The 12831-nt window shown below is 44.2% G+C and overlaps 1 protein-coding gene across 8 annotated transcripts in view; it reads left to right on the top strand.

Annotated features, from left to right (window-relative positions):
* LOC139053394 (uncharacterized) overlaps positions 1 to 12831 on the top strand; it is a 54929-nt gene that overhangs the window by 23611 nt on the left and 18487 nt on the right. For 7 of the 8 annotated variants that reach the window (XM_070530411.1, XM_070530412.1, XM_070530408.1 and 4 more), the window contains one exon: positions 6746 to 6780. The gene's annotated coding sequence lies outside the window, so the exon portion shown is untranslated. Of the gene's footprint in view, positions 1 to 6745; positions 6781 to 11267; positions 11892 to 12831 lie in introns of all 8 variants that reach the window. The other variant, XM_070530413.1, reaches the window with a different exon arrangement.

The following is a 12831-nucleotide window of genomic DNA, read 5'->3' as shown; positions in this document are numbered from 1 at the left end:
TGCCGTATTCGTTAACGATATTGGTCTGAAATTTGATTCATCGGATTTTTCTCCCGACTTGTAGATCGGAATAATTTTAGCTATTTTCCAATCTTTGGGTAGTTTTGATGTCGATAGGGATTTACGGAAAATAAGGCCGAGGTATCTGCTGCACCACTGTGCGTACCTTTTAAGAAATTGGTTGGGTATATTGTCCGGACCACATGCTTTTTTAGTGTCTAGGGCAAGAAGAAGGTTAAGAATACCAGCGTCTGTGATAACGAGTGGGTTGATAGTGGAAACAGTTCGTGGAACTAAGTCCGGCATGACGCCATTATCGTTTGTGAAGACTGAACGGAAGAATTGGTTATATCTGTTGGCTTTATCCGCTTTTTCACTTGACGAGAGCTGAGTTACGAGTGTGTTTTTTTGGCGAAAGTGGTTCCAGAATCTATGTGGATTGTTCTTTATAAAGCTGGGGAGTACGGTGTTGAAGTAATGGTGTTTCGCTTCTTTGGATTTCTGTTTGAAATTTTTTGCTGCAAGCGCTAGCCTAGGGGTCTTAGATGGAGTATTGCCTGTTGCCTTGCTAGCTTTGCGTAACCTTTTGAGTTGGCGTTTTGCATGTATTACTTCCCGAGTAATCCATGGGTTATTTTTCAAGGGTTTTTTCGATTTAACAGGAATAAAAGGGGTTACACAGTGGGACACTATGTCTTTAAAACACATCCAGACAACATTTATATCAGACAAAGGATCTGAGGCCAATGCTGAAAACTCTTGGAATTCGTGAGATAAATAGGTTTGTATGTGGGCGTCATCTGCTTTGTTGAAATTGATTATAGTTTGGGCTGTGGTTTGCACTGATATTTTGTAATCTAGTGGTAAGATACACATCGGAATATTGTGATCGGATATTCCTTCTATTACTTCTAACTTCACTTGTTCTAAGAGAAAGTTACTACTTAGTAAGATAAGGTCAAGTATACTCTGAGACTCGTTCTGCACCCTTGTGGGGTATTCCACAATTTGGCGTAAGTTGAAATTTAACATCATATCGAGAAGGGCTTCTGAAGCCTTTGTTGTGTACTGCATGGTAGACCAGTTAAGGTCGGCAAGGTTAAAATCACCCATAAGAATAACATGACAATTTCGAGCATGTTGCTGCAAATATTCTTGTATGGCAATTATGCATTCGTGTCCATATACGGGGCTTCGATATAGGCAACCAACAACTATACTTGTGCCTTTAGTGTTAATCTTACAAAAGATTGCCTCGGCATCAGCTACCTCTGGAAGAATGACCAGTGGGATTGATTTCTTTATTGCTAGCGCCACGCCTCCACCACGTGATTGCCTATCTTTGCGAACCAGTACGTAGTTTGGGGGAGTGACTTCATGACTTGAGACAGACAATGATAACCATGTTTCGGTGACTGCCACTATATCTGGCTCACGATCGAGCAATAAGTTTTCAAATGGCTGCACCTTATTTAAGATACTTCGAGCGTTGACGTTTAACAACGTTATTTTTTCTTGCGCTGGTATTGGCGTGTTGCTGGGCGGTTTACTTCGTTTTTTCCTTTTTCCACATTCGCGTTCTTTTTTTGCTCCATTTTATCGTGCTTCTTTATCTCTACCATGTCATTCTTTTCGTCATCCCAGATGAAAATACGGTTGTTAATGAATAGTTTGTTGTACGCTAACGACACCTTGTCTTTATTTCCGCGGTTTGCCTGTGCACTGTTCCAGAGTTTCTTTCGGGTCTCTCTAACTTTTCGCGAAAAATCTTCCCCTATTGAGAGGTCTGATTTCTTTAGTTTAAAGCAGTTTTTTAGTATGACACTTTTATCTCTTGCGTCTAGTAACTTAAATATCACTGGCCTCGTCTTGTTCGGTCCTCGTCTTCCTAAACGATGTATGCGCTCAATGGCCACAGGTTCGAGTTCAAGGATTTTTGCGATTATTTCCTCATTTACGGCCTCTTCTAGCGCTTCGCTTGTTTCTTCTTCCATTTCTGGTAGGCCATAAACAATTAAGTTTGACCTTCTGCTACGGTTTTCGATGTCGTCTATTTTTTCTTCAAGACTCTTAATTATCTTATTCATAGAAGCCATTTCAGTATGACACGCGGTCACTTCAGCTTCGAGTTTCGTAATGAGGTCAAGCTTGCTCTCTATATCTGCTAGTCACTTTTCTTTGATATCTTTAATGTCGGAAGCAATTTCGGTAAGTTATTTGGCGATTTGCGTGAGGCCAGGGCCGGGGTTGCTTTCAATATCTCCGCCCATCAACAATAGCTTCTTAAAGTATGTCATGCATGATTCACACACAGCCATATACTGCCATGGGCACGGCAACACCAGCAAGAAACGGTCACTTGAACGGAGGCATTTCCCAAACCGTTTTCTCACCTGCAAATTGTAGACGAACGGGCAATTTGTGAACCGCATGTCGAAAGTGCCACCGTGCCCAGTGACAGGGGGTCCCTTGTGGAACGCATATATAGCCGCAGATTGTGCAGACTCCTGGTGGCGCTCTACAGCAGATGGGTAGGCGCATGTGCCGGTAAGGTGATGTAGCTGATAGTCGAAGATCCGTGCCGGCAGCGTCGGTGCGTAGTCATTCCTTGCATGCCGGTCCAGCGCAGTCGCAGTGCTCCCGGTAGTTCCGAGCCGCATATCGCCTGCGTCGAGTAGCAGGCCGAAAACGAACTGCAAAATGTAGACGAACGGGCAATTTGTGAACCGCATGTCGACAGTGCCACCGTGCCCAGTGACAGGGGGACCCTTGTGGAATGCATATATAGCCGCAGATTGTGCAGACTCCTGGTGGCGCTCTACAGCAGATGGGTAGGTGCATGTGCCGGTAAGGTGATGTAGCTGGTAGTCGAAGATCCGTGTCGGCAGCTTCGGTGCGTAGTCATTCCTTGCATGCCGGTCCAGCGCAGTCGCAGTGCTCCCGGTAGTTCCGAGCCGCATATCGCCTGCGTCGAGTAGCAGGCCGAAGACGAACTGCAAAATGTAGACGAACGGGCAATTTGTGAACCGCATGTCGACAGTGCCACCGTGCCCAGTGACAGGGGGTCCCTTGTGGAACGCATATATAGCCGCAGATTGTGCAGACTCCTGGTGGCGCTCTACAACAGATGGGTAGGTGCATGTGCCGGTAAGGTGATGTAGCTGATAGTCGAAGATCCGTGTCGGCAGCGTCGGTGCGTAGTCATTCCTTGCATGCCGGTCCAGCGCAGTCGCAGTGCTCCCGGTAGTTCCGAGCCGCATATCGCCTGCGTCGAGTAGCAGGCCGAAGACGAACTGCAAAATGTAGACGAACGGGCAATTTGTGAACCGCATGTCGACAGTGCCACCGTGCCCAGTATCTTGGAAGAACGCTAACATAATCCTAATCCATAAGAAAGGGGACGCCAAAGACTTGAAAAATTATAGACCGATCAGCTTACTGTCCGTTGCCTACAAAGTATTTACTAAGGTAATCGCAAATAGAATCAGGAGCACCTTAGACTTCTGTCAAGCAAAGGACCAGGCAGGATTCCGTAAAGGCTACTCAACAATAGATCATATTCACACTATCAATCAGGTGATAGAGAAATGTGCGGAATATAACCAACCCTTATATATAGCTTTCATTGATTACGAGAAAGCGTTTGATTCTGTCGAAACTTCGGCAGTCATGGAGGCATTGTGGAATCGGGGTGTAGACGAGCCGTATGTAAAAATACTGAAAGATATCTATAGCGGCTCCACAGCCACCGTAGTCCTCCATAAAGCAAGCAACAAAATCCCAATAAAGAAAGGCGTCAGGCAGGGAGATACGATATCTCCAATGCTATTCACAGCGTCTTTACAGGAGGTATTCAGAGACCTGGATTGGGAAGAATTGGGGATAAAAGTTAATGGAGAATACCTTAGTAACTTGCGATTCGCGGATGATATTGCCTTGCTTAGTAACTCAGGGGACCAATTACAATGCATGCTCACTGACCTGGAGAGGCAAAGTAGAAAAGTGGGTCTAAAAATTAATCTGCAGAAAACTAAAGTAATGCTTAACAGTCTCGGAAGAGAACAGCAATTTACAATAGGAAGCGAGGCACTGGAAGTCATAAGGGAATACATCTACTTAGGGCAGGTAGTGACGGCGGATCCGGATCATGAGACGGAAATAATCAGAAGAATAAGAATGGGCTGGGGTGCATTTGGCAGGCATTCTGAGATAATGAACAGCAGGTTGCCATTATCCCTCAAGAGAAAAGTATATAATAGCTGTGTCCTACCAGTACTCACCTACGGGTCAGAAACCTGGAGGCTTACGAAAAGGGTTCTACTCAAATTGAGGACGACGCAACGAGCTATGGAAAGAAGAATGATAGGTGTAACGTTAAGGGATAAGAAAAGAGCAGATTGGGTGAGGGAACAAACGCGAGTTAATGACATCTTAGTTGAAATCAAGAAAAAGAAATGGGCATGGGCAGGACATGTAATGAGGAGGGAAGATAACCGATGGTCATTAAGGGTTACGGACTGGATTCCAAGGGAAGGGAAGCGTAGCAGGGGACGGCAGAAAGTTAGGTGGGTGGATGAAATTAAGAAGTTTGCAGGGATGGCATCGCCACAATTAGTACATGACCGGGGTTGTTGGAGAAATATGGGAGAGGCCTTTGCCCTGCAGTGGGCGTAACCAGGCTGATGATGATGATTAGCTATTTGTGTCTAAATTAAACAATCATCTGCAACCAGTTTGAGCTTTGCAGGAGGCTGTCCTATCTCTACAATATTGTTACGGTGAAGTGAAGGAAGAAGTTGGATTGGTCGAGAGGAAGACGAAGTCTGGCACTTGCCTGAACGTCATTAACCTCACTTGTAAATATACATTATTTTACATTCGTGGGCCTGCTTTCTCCTGCAACATTTTGGTGGAAGGTGCGGGGTACAATCACGGAACTTCGCAGCGGACGTCACCTACCTGCTGCCACAATGGCAAATCAACCGACACAAGCATACATACATTCCATCTATGTAGAAGACATACAGATAGGTTTCAAATCCTGCAACCTTACAGTGTGTTAGAGACAAGTACAACAGTGCTTGAACAGACTTTCTAAGTGGCCAGACGAAAATAAGTTTAGAGTGAACCCCCCAAAAAGTTCTTGCACTCTTTTCACCAGGAAGAAAGTTCTTGCTGCGGATCCCAATATGGAAATGCATGGGCAACAAATACCTGCGAACAAAGAGCAGAAGATTTTAGGCATCATACTTGACTCTAAACTTACTTTCATTCTACAGATAAGATATCTCAAAGCGAAATGCATAAAAACAACAAACTTACTGACAATTTTATCTTCACACATCCTGGGGCAGCGAGAAGAAATTGTTAACGAATGTTAACGGACTCATTTGTTGCCGCTTGAAGTACCAGGGCGCACGTCATGCTGCCTTAACAATAGCCATAGCTTCATGCGCATATTTGGCAATACACTGTCATTTAACGCATCAGCACTGCCATGTGTCATAACTGTATGGAACAGTCTTCCTGATAACATAGCATGCTTAAATTGTGGCGCTTTTCGCGAAGAATTGCAAAGCTTCCTGTAGGAACATTGTATAAGGATGTTATTGACCTGCTTTCCTTCCCTGTTTTTCACACTTGAATTTTTGTATTTTTTGTGTGTATGAGGATATTACTGTTTTTACGCTGTCTAAAGCTTAGCGTAGACAAACATTTATTGAACGTTGCTTTACTTATCTTGTGAATTCCTGTATTGATATTTATATTGTTTACTCCTGTTTAAACACTTTGTTGTCCCCCTTACCCAATGCCCTTAAATGGGCCTGTGAGGTACTTTAAATAAATAAATGAATTAAATTTTATGTTCAGTGAAGGATGTGAAACATTTAAGTAAAATTTTCTCTAATCTTTTTGAAACAACTGCCAAAAAGAAATCGGACGGTAATTGGGAGGTTCGTTTCTGTCACCTTTCTTGTATATAACGGCGACTCTTGCATAATGCATTTTACGTGGAAAGCTTCCTGTTGCAAGACGTATTAAAGATATGAACTAGCGCATGATAATTAATGTCAATAATATACGCAAGACTGCTAGTCGGCCTAGTTGGAACAAATTCATCTTGAAACTTATTGTGCGCAACAAACAGGGATGAAGAATAGAAGAAACACAAGGACAAGCGCTTTCTAACAACTGGTTTTATTTTTGAAGGTCCACCTGCTTGTATACCTGCTTGATCGCGCACAGATCTGCGCGATCTAGTCATCCAGAGCACTTGTTTGCGCAGATCTGTGTGTATTATATGCGCTATAGGCGTGCTCTGGATGACTACATTGCGCAGATCTGTGAGTATATAAGCACGTGGATCTTCAAAAATAAAACCAGTTGTTAGAAAGCGCTCGTCCTTGTGTTTCTTCTATTCTTCGTCCCTGTTTGTTGCGCACAATAAGTTTCAAGAATAATATACGTAACTCGTGTTAATTGTATGCCTGACGCATCAATAGACTTGCTGTTATTTGGTTTCATAAAAGACGAAACTACTTCACTTTCATTAACACAGTCTAAGAAAATGGTCTGCTCATTAGGAAATTTTATTGCCGGTATGTTGCTATTCATAGACAAGCGGGTGAAATAGACGAAATTATCATTAAATGCATCAGAGTTCGAGACCTTTGAACTACGTCCCATCCTTTATAATTTAGTAAGTGGAGGTATATGACCAATTTCTGATTTTAATTTTTTCCAGAGTTCTTCAGATCTTCCTGCAGAAGAGCTGGATAGGTGAGTATAATAACTTTTCTCTGCTATGTCACTATCCTCATTCACGGGGTTTCTAAATGCTGCACAAGTTTTCAGTCCGTCGGTGCATCTTACTTGAAGAAATGCTCTCTAAATCTAGTCACTTTTTCTTATGTTGTTGAGCAGTTCATAATTCATTGACAGATTTGTATGTTTCCTGCACTTACTAGAGGTTTCTTAAGGAAGACAATTGTCATAATCCACTTAACTTTGCACAGAAACTGCTCATAAGCTGCGTCAGGGCCATTTTCATTTACAACATTGCACCAGTCCCAGAATTGCGACAGTGTGGCAGGATTTATGTCTCGCTACAAGTAAGATTAGTCCTGCTTCTTTAAAATGTTAACCTGGGACACTTAAAATGGGCGAGTGATCACTTACGAGCAATAAAAACAGCGCTAAACGACGGGACGAGTGAAGGGACACAGACAACGGCGCTGACTAACAACCAAAGTGTGTTTATTCCGTCAGTCAGCATATATATGCTCCGCCGCTATCTGAAACCACAGAATCTACAGGATAGGGCATGCGCAGGGGGAATGCAATTAGTGTGACAAGAAGGCAATCTCCTTTGGAAGGAGAGAAATGGACGGGAGGCTTACACATGCATCACCACTAACGTGAATGTGGAAGGCTTCGGATATAAGGCGTGCGCGGTCATCACGATATTTTGACAGATAGGTTACACCTTCGAAGGATGGCTTGCAGCCGCATTCATTGCAATGTAGCGACAACTGACTATCTTTTGCCCGTTTTTGAAATTTGTTGAAGTGCTCACGCATGCGGTCGTTGATGCAACGCCCCGTTTGGCCGATATAAAAACGCTTGCATGAAAGAGGGATCTTGTAAACCACACAGTCACAACAGTCAGCAACAAACCTCTGTCTGTGCTGTTTTTTACAACTGTTTTTGCTGTTATTGCTTACCCTATTGACTTGGTGGCACAGGCTACCTAACTTATTTTTGGCAGTAAACAGCAACCTGACGCCTGCCCTACTGACAACCTTTTTGAGGTTGTGCGCAACCTGGTGAACATAAGGTATTACCGCAACCACCTGCCGTGAGCGATTCTCGGACAGAGCAGCTGCCGACTGCTTTCCTTTAAGGTTCGCTACGAGGCTTTCGGCGAACGCCACTGATGCGCAGCCTGCTGCTGCTATAATATTTGACTTGTTCCGCACAGTTCTAGATTCTTTCGAATTGACCACGGAGCATCCGTCAGACAACAAACTCCGTTTCTTAGACTTGGAGCTAACGTTCTCAAGCAATCATGTATGTTGGGGTTACGCTCCTCGGTCTCATAAGCGCCTTCTTCCATTTTCGTCCGCGCACTCAAAGATAGTCAAGCGCGGTATAGCAAGTTCCTGCATGAAGGCGGCCCTCATCCGGTCATGTGACCACCAAGTGGATGTAAGCTTCGAAAAGCAAGTAGCCAGACTGAAGCTCGCAGGGTTCTCGGTACCACTTTTGACCAGCATCGCCGAAAGCCTCGTAGCGAACCTTAAAGGAAAGCAGTCGGCAGCTGCTCTGTCCGAGAATCGCTCACGGCAGGTGGTTGCGGTAATACCTTATGTTCACCAGGTTGCGCACAACCTCAAAAAGGTTGTCAGTAGGGCAGGCGTCAGGTTGCTGTTTACTGCCAAAAATAAGTTAGGTAGCCTGTGCCACCAAGTCAATAGGGTAAGCAATAACAGCAAAAACAGTTGTAAAAAACAGCACAGACAGAGGTTTGTTGCTGACTGTTGTGACTGTGTGGTTTACAAGATCCCTCTTTCATGCAAGCGTTTTTATATCGGCCAAACGGGGCGTTGCATCAACGACCGCATGCGTGAGCACTTCAACAAATTTCAAAAACGGGCAAAAGATAGTCAGTTGTCGCTACATTGCAATGAATGCGGCTGCAAGCCATCCTTCGAAGGTGTAACCTATCTGTCAAAATATCGTGATGACCGCGCACGCCTTATATCCGAAGCCTTCCACATTCACGTTAGTGGTGATGCATGTGTAAGCCTCCCGTCCATTTCTCTCCTTCCAAAGGAGATTGCCTTCTTGTCACACTAATTGCATTCCCCCTGCGCATGCCCTATCCTGTAGATTCTGTGGTTTCAGATAGCGGCGGAGCATATATATGCTGACTGACGAAATAAACACACTTTGGTTGTTAGTCAGCGCCGTTGTCTGTGTCCCTTCACTCGTCCCGTCGTTTAGCGCTGTTTTTATTGCTCGTAATCATGAACCAACCAGCCCAAATGCGTACTCTTTTGGAGTGATCACTTATCGCAAAAAAAAAAATGACACCTGCCTTTATGCAACACCTATCATACTTGGTTATGAAATGTTTCAATATGGTACCTGTCTTTTCTGTTACCCTTGTCGGTACATTATTACATTGTGACATGAGTGAGTGTTTAATAGTGTCTCAGAATCAAGCTTCATAGCAGCAGTAGCACATAGATTAAGGGGCTCTGAACCACACGTCGAGCTTGGTGAAATAACATACTCCGTTGGTAGCATATGCTGCTGTGAACGTATCAGCTAAGTTTTACTGTCGTATGTGGTGCGTGGAGCTTGCAAGCAGACCACGAAGTCGCCTTTCTCTCGAACACTCTTTTCAACAGAAACCTGCCTCCTTACTCTCTTAAGGAGGCAGGCTTACACTTTATTTCATAATAAAGCAGATTCCCGTATGCGACTGCTATTGGTTGTTGTGGGCGGCTACGTAGCGTAGATACAGCGACCACCGCAGGCTTCAGTTACGAGTCCACTGGCTAAAAGCGCTGTGGCTTCCCGAGGACAACCACGTTTTGCTTATGTTTACTGCGTCATAGGCACCAAAATTGAAAGTCGTGGTGTCAACGTTAACATCAAAATTTAAACTTGAGCTTTATGCAAAGGTGACAGTTAGAAGGGGGATCATTGTGGGCACGCCCCACTGTACCGTAGCCTTCGCAGTGCAAGGCATTGAAAAAGCCGAGGTGGGACTCCTGCGCCAATGGTGCCGTTTTGATACAAACGCCAATTCCTGTGCCAAACACGGAAAATTGACCGAAATCTCCGTACGCTGTGCCAGAGCGCCTTTGGCATGTGTGCTCCAGTGCTGGCTGCGAACAGCGAGCGGATTCTTCTCATAAAGAGAGTTCAGCCGTTCACATTTCGCACGCCGTGCGAGGGCACAGTTTATAATTTTCATGCTCTTTACACTGGACTTTTCCATGCTCCTGCTAAGTGGCCGGTGCCCCTGGTTCCACTCTTGGCTGTTGTCACCGCTGTCGGAATGGCCAGGGCAGCTGTATTTACAGTGTACTAGAATATGCTTTAGTGGGTCGAATGTCGTAATTTTTCTTCTGTGCTGAGCACCTGGTGCTTTTTTTCCGAGCTTCGGCATGGCCCGAGTCTTTGCCTGTACGACACCGAAATGATGTTGATGTGGCTTCACTCACAAACAGACAATGCGATTGAAGGCCGTTGTTTTGATCTGTGAGGTTTGTTCTGACAGGCTGCCCGATGGGGACAAACTGCTGTGGTTTTGCAATCAAGTTTGTGAGTTTGTGAAGAATTGTCTAACCATATTTTGTAATTACGTTTCAAGTTCATTGTATGTTGTGTTGATCTAATTTCTGGTGTATCCACTCCTGCTATGTCTCATGTATTGAGACAGCAGTATCTGTAAATAAATAAATAAATAAATAAATAAATAAATAAAAGTGGAAACAGTGCGTGTTAACCGATACATACGTAATAAGCTGGTACGGTTTACGGTATGCAGATACAAAATGCATTATGTTCAATGGCCACTGAGTCAGGGATTTAGCTTTACTACATTTAAAACGAAACTACTGTTTAAGGAGGTACGGTTTAACGAGGTTTTAAGAATTTAAGGTTTCAAGAATTTAAACGAATTTGAGATGGTGTTGCACTCTAATGATTTTATGAGTGCACTCCAAACACTTACCAAGATAACAACTGGTGCCTTATCATGCCTGACTGGTGCCTTATCATGCCTAAGCTGGGACCTTAGTTAGGGGTGGGATATCTTTTGGGGGTGGGAAATTTCTCGGGATTCGTAGAGAAAATTTGCCATGCTAGATTTACTAAATTTATAAATAAATACAATTTGCTCACCAAATGTAAATTCGGATTCCAGAAAAACAAATCTACTGAACTAGTGCTGTTAAAAAAAAAGGATATATTCTGCCACAATTTGAAAACAGCTTTTGTGATGGGAATATTCCCTGACTTTTCAAAAGATTTTCATCTTGTTAATGAAGAGTTACTTCTAGAGAAGCTATGGTACTTCAGATTATGAAGCCAGGCTGTAAAACTAATAAAATATTAACTTGTCAACATACATAATCATACTCAGCAATAAAACCAATTAATTCTGGTGTCCCACAAGGCAGTATATTGCCATGCGTGGAACCGGCATGGCAGAAGCGGTGCCGCTCACGTTTTTCTTGCTGCTTTTGCAGGCTCATGGCATCTCAGCTTTGAAGCAGTCTTTTGGCGACGCCGTTTCATGTACGTCAACTACGAGTTCACCCTTTTGGTCTGGGATCTGCGTTGATGGATCAGCGAATGGAACTTCGTCTGCTGCTCACGACGACGAATCGACAAGCATAGCCGCTGACTTCGGCTGATGTACCGTGCCGATCAAGGAACACTGGTGCAGTGAACGCCTTATCGTCAGCCTACAAATACCGGGATCTGGCAGTCACCCAGAGGGGCGTGGAACCGGCATGGCAGAAGCGGTGCCGCTCACGTTTTTCTTGCTGCTTTTGCAGACTCATGGCATCTCAGCTTTGAAGCAGTCTTTTGGCGACGCCGTTTCATGTACGTCAACTACGAGTTCACCCTTTTGGTCTGGGATCTGCGTTGATGGATCAGCGAATGGAACTTCGTCTGCTGCTCACGACGACGAATCGACAAGCATAGCCGCTGACTTCGGCCGATGTACCGTGCCGATCAAGGAACACTGGTGCAGTGAACGCCTTATCGTCAGCCTACAAATACCGGGATCTGGCAGTCACCCAGAGGGGCGTGGAACCGGCATGGCAGAAGCGGTGCCGCTCACGTTTTTCTTGCTGCTTTTGCAGGTTAGTATTCCGAACTTGCATTGCTTTCGCACGCATTTTGTTTTGCCGGTTCCACCCCAAATGTTATTTGCTTGCCTGAAAACTCACTCGCAAGTGAAAGATTATTCGCGTCATCGCTTTCGATTATTGCGTCGTATTTCCTTTTATCTGTTGCTGCTACTTTTAAGTGGCGACGTTGAGCTTAACCCTGGCCCGACCACTGCCGAAACTCTGCAGAGGCTCCTCGATGGTCAAGATAGCATTAAGGCCAAGTTAAATGCAATAGAACTAACCCAAGTTGAAAGTAAACGCGCTATGAATGATCTCAGCGCCCGTGTAGCGTCTATAGAATCTAAAATATCTAGTATTGACCAAATTAACTGCGCAATTAAAGAATGTAAGAAACAATGTGAAGAACACCAGCGTATGCTGGGTTCAGTTATGGCGAAGGTAGACTATCTCGAGAACCAGAGGAGGCGTTGTAATTTGCTTTTTTTCGGTGTAGAAGATACAAAACCAAACGAGTCAAGTGAGGACTCTGGAATATGTGTAATTGATGTGTGCAAATCAAAATTGGGCATCCAATCAGTGAATATGGCAAATGCTCACAGGCTAGGCAAATTCAAGACTGGTAGCAATCGTCCTTTAATAGCGACTTTCGCTTCCTACGTTGAAAAGCAAAATGTTTTAAAAAGTGCTTATAAATTAAAAGGAAGCAATGTCAGTATTTCAGAGGACTTTTCTGAGGATATACACAGAAAGAGAAAGCATCTATGGCAGTTCGCGAAATCGCGACAACAAAGTGGCGATAAGATCAGTCTTAAGTACGACACTCTTATTATAAATGGTCAGAAGTACTTGTTTGATGATAATACAAAGGAGGTGGTACCAGTAATAAAAGAGAAAGCAGATGCTACAAAGGGAGTAGAACCGGTCAGATGACGGCGTCAGCATAATGCAA

This window comes from Dermacentor albipictus, unplaced genomic scaffold, assembly GCF_038994185.2.
Source record: "Dermacentor albipictus isolate Rhodes 1998 colony unplaced genomic scaffold, USDA_Dalb.pri_finalv2 scaffold_109, whole genome shotgun sequence".
NCBI lineage: Eukaryota > Metazoa > Arthropoda > Arachnida > Ixodida > Ixodidae > Dermacentor > Dermacentor albipictus.
This window is presented reverse-complemented; position numbering and strand designations above follow the sequence as displayed.